At 35.6% G+C, this 3824-nt stretch overlaps 1 pseudogene across 1 annotated transcript; it reads right to left on the reverse strand.

The window, feature by feature from the left end:
• Positions 1 to 654: 654 nt before the first annotated feature.
• Positions 655 to 3321, reverse strand: LOC145578773 (large ribosomal subunit protein eL32y-like; annotated as a pseudogene). The gene is made up of 3 exons (XR_014098916.1): positions 3100 to 3321; positions 1014 to 1191; positions 655 to 916 (listed from the first exon to the last, which is right to left on the reverse strand). The product of XR_014098916.1 is annotated as a large ribosomal subunit protein eL32y-like (transcript).
• Positions 3322 to 3824: the final 503 nt, after the last annotated feature.

Genomic DNA, 3824 nt, shown 5'->3' on the forward strand with positions numbered 1-3824 from the left:
TACGGAAATGCGCATGTTAAGGTGGATGTGTGGAAACACTTTAAGAGATAGAATCAGAAATGAGGTTATTCGCAAGAAAGTAGGTGTGGCGGGCATTGTAGATAAATTAAGGGAAAATCGTCTGCGTTGGTTTGGACATGTAAGACGGAGACCCGAGGGTGCACCGGTGCGAAGAGTGGAAGAGTGGGACCATGGAGGGATTAAACGAGGAAGAGGGAGACCAAAGATGACTTGGTTGGAAGGAGTGAGGAAGGATATGAAGTGCATGGATTTACGTGAGGATGAAGTTTTGGATCGTAAGGGATGGAGGAGAAAGATTTATGTTGATGACTACACGGAATAATCAAATTTGGTTCATGTTAGCCGACCCCACTTTTGGGATTAAGGCTTTGATTGATTGATTGATTGATTGATCACGTATTCACGTGTGCCAACTCTAGTTTTACCTATCACAGCCAGTTCTAACTAGTATTGACTAATGCAGTAATCTTCTAGTACTTGATCTACTCTCAAAGTGTAATATACAGGCACACAGCAGTGCTGCACTTCTTTCAAAAGTCATTGTGAAAACTGAATATAATGATAGCGCAAAGAATCACAGTTCAGGGGAATCTTAATCATATGCTGGTCAAGTTCAAAACACAATGCAACTCATTGAAAGAAAATTATAACCTAATCAAATAAAGAGATTGATTACATCATCTGGTAGAAAACAAAGCTTCAAATCACAGTTACAGATCTAGAAATTAAACATACACTAATACAAGAACTAAGCCACCAACAGATTTACTCATCCTCCTGGCTTCTCAACCTCGAAAGTTTGTTAATAACTACGATATCCAGTTCAGCAGCACGCTCCACAATAGTTTTTCGCTTCTTGGTTGAAATGTTGTGCGCAACCTCAGCACAGTATGTCCTGAACAAGCAATGAAAAACAATGATCAGTCAGCAAACACACAAGAACAAGTTAAAAAACAGTGTAAGGTAGCAAGAATTTAAAGGGCCTCAGTTACCTGTTGTGCATCATAAGAAGCTCCAAGTCACTAACGTTGTGGACAACAAACTTCTTGAAGCCATTGGGAAGAAAGTGACGAGTCTTCTTGTCTGAACCGTAACCTATGTTTGGCATAAGAGTGACTCCCTTAATCTTCTCATTCGTGAATCAATACCCTTTGGTCTACGCCAGTTAGTCTGCAAGATACAACAATTTAGATTAATACAAAAGTGAAATCAAACTGCAGTTCACTAAATCCTGCCTTGTGCACGTAAAGGGCTAAAGCTAAAATAATATCTTGATTTACACTTCCATGTTGCTGTAATGACATACAATACATATTAGATCACAAACTATAAAACTAATCGACCAAACATGCCTCAATCAAATCCACACTACAGTTTGTTACAAGTTCTAATACGACGAGCTAAAAATTGCAATCTACGCCTACATCTTTCATATAAGAACATAACAAAGTCAGGTAGACATAAGAATGTTCCAAAATGAGCCCACTTAAGGGAAAAGTAATCAAATTTAGTCGTAAACTAAGGATGAATCACATAAAAAAAAATACTGAGGTTGAAACTTCAGATATGAAATGCCAGAACAAAGATAACAAATGCCTTGAGTTAAGATTATCATCTTATCAACATGTCTGTAATTCAATCCTGACACCGCACCACTCATCATATCAAAATAATTTACCATACACGTAAGCCCGAATCATACTTGAATAAAATACTGAGGTACAAACTTCAGATATGAATGCCAGAACAAATATACCATATACCTTTGGCCTACGCCAGTTAGGCAGCAAGTTACAACCATTTAGATTAATGAGACAAATTTAAAGAAACCACTTCAGAGTAAAATGGCAAAGGTTTTTTTTGTATATTTGCAAAATTTAAAGTCTTGGAAACACAGCCCTACAAGGAATTACCCATACATGAATACAGGTAGATGGGCATATAAGTATATAACACATAAGGAATAAAACCTACTACCTTCAACAAGCACAAGGCCAGCATTTGCACAAAACAACAAAATTAATCCTGGTATTATGCATATCAATGTACATGCACTCAAAAGAAGGCATAAACATTTAGACGTGATTGAACTAGGCTTGAATATTTAGACAGACAGTTTGGTTATTGCACCCAATATTTAGAGATTAAATCTCGCAACTCAGGAGATGCTATGATGTGAATCACTGCTTACTGCTTACAAATAGACTGAACTGTAGAGTACTTTTTCATAACACTTGGATGGAAAAAATCAAACTAGTGTACACTAAAACCTGTCTTGCGTACATAAAGGGCTAAACCTTTACAAAAATAGTTGAATTACACTTCCAAGTGGCTATAATTAAAGAGAATGCAATTAGATCACAAGCTGCAAAACAATTAAACCAAAGAAGGCTCTATCAAATCCACAACAACAATTGGTTACAAGTTCTAATACCATGAACTAAAAATGCAATTTACGCCCAAAGTTATTGCCCAAAGTTTACGTATAAGAACATAATGATATGTATGCCAAAACAAGGATACCATATGCATTGTGTTTAGATTATCAACATGTCTCCAATTCAATCCCGACACCACACCACTCATCATATCAAAACCCTAATTATCATAAACGTAAGGCCGAATCACACTTGAATAATATACAGAGGTTCAAACTTCAGATACCAATTTACCAGTCTTTGTATTATAGAATATCTACTTGTCAAGAGCATGCCTCTAATCAATCCCGACAACGCGCCACTCATCATATCACAACTCATAAGCTAATCAATTAATAAATAACCAGCTATTTCCAAATTCCAAATTCCAAATTCCAAATTAAACAACCAGCTCATTTGTCGAATACTCAAAACATTTATATTGGAATTCCAACTAATTAAGCTTCCAGTTCATATGAAATTCATCCAAAAAATTACACACACTATTCATATAAAAATTGACAACAAACAAAATCAAATTCAAACAAAATCTTCGTTTACTTCCAATTTCTACCTAATCAAGCATCAAGCAAAAAAAAAAAGGAGAAATCTGAGAAATAGATTCGCATAATATTTTGCAAAATTCACACTGAAATTATACCTTGACGCAAATCTTACGATCACTTTGCGGCCTCTTAAACTGCTTCACCCGCTTCTTCACTATCTTCTTCTCGAGTTTAGGAAGAGCCATTGATGATTTCTACAAAAATATACGAAACAAATTCGAATAATTTTCAAAATTCAGAAGAAATTTTTACAAAGTTAACTGCAAAATTCTTAGGAAATGAAGTGAATTGATGAAAATATTGATGAAAATGATGAAGAGAGAGACTTACAATGAAGAAAAAATTTAGAAATTAGATAGGGTTTATATATATTTCATAGTTAAGTGGGCTTTTCGAAGAGGGCTAACTTAGGCCCATTTTTTTAGGATTGAAGCTTCGAAAGCTTTTTGGTAAAGGCCCAAATAAGGAAATTAAAGTGTTTTTTTTTTTTTTTTTTTTTTTTTTGTGCTCCACCCGATTCACCCTTTGGGCAAATCCAGGTTCGGGGATTAGTTTTGGGTGGTTAGGTTTCAGTACCCTCCCAATTGTCGTTGTGGGGGATCGAACACGGGTGGAAATTAAAGCTTACGACATGTTTAACAAAAGTTATTAATGTAGTTGACCTTGGCATGCCATTATGATGGTTTAGTCTATTGGGAAATATTAAACGATTAAATCCTTATTAGGGATACTAAGGTAGAGATCTCTTACCCTTTCTCGTGTCTTTTAAATATTGGACCAAAAAAACCATGAGGGTTGAAACTGGTCAAGGTGGTTCTAA

This window comes from Chenopodium album, chromosome 14 (assembly GCF_948465745.1).
Source record: "Chenopodium album chromosome 14, dcCheAlbu1.1, whole genome shotgun sequence".
NCBI classification, from domain to species: Eukaryota; Viridiplantae; Streptophyta; class Magnoliopsida; order Caryophyllales; family Amaranthaceae; genus Chenopodium; species Chenopodium album.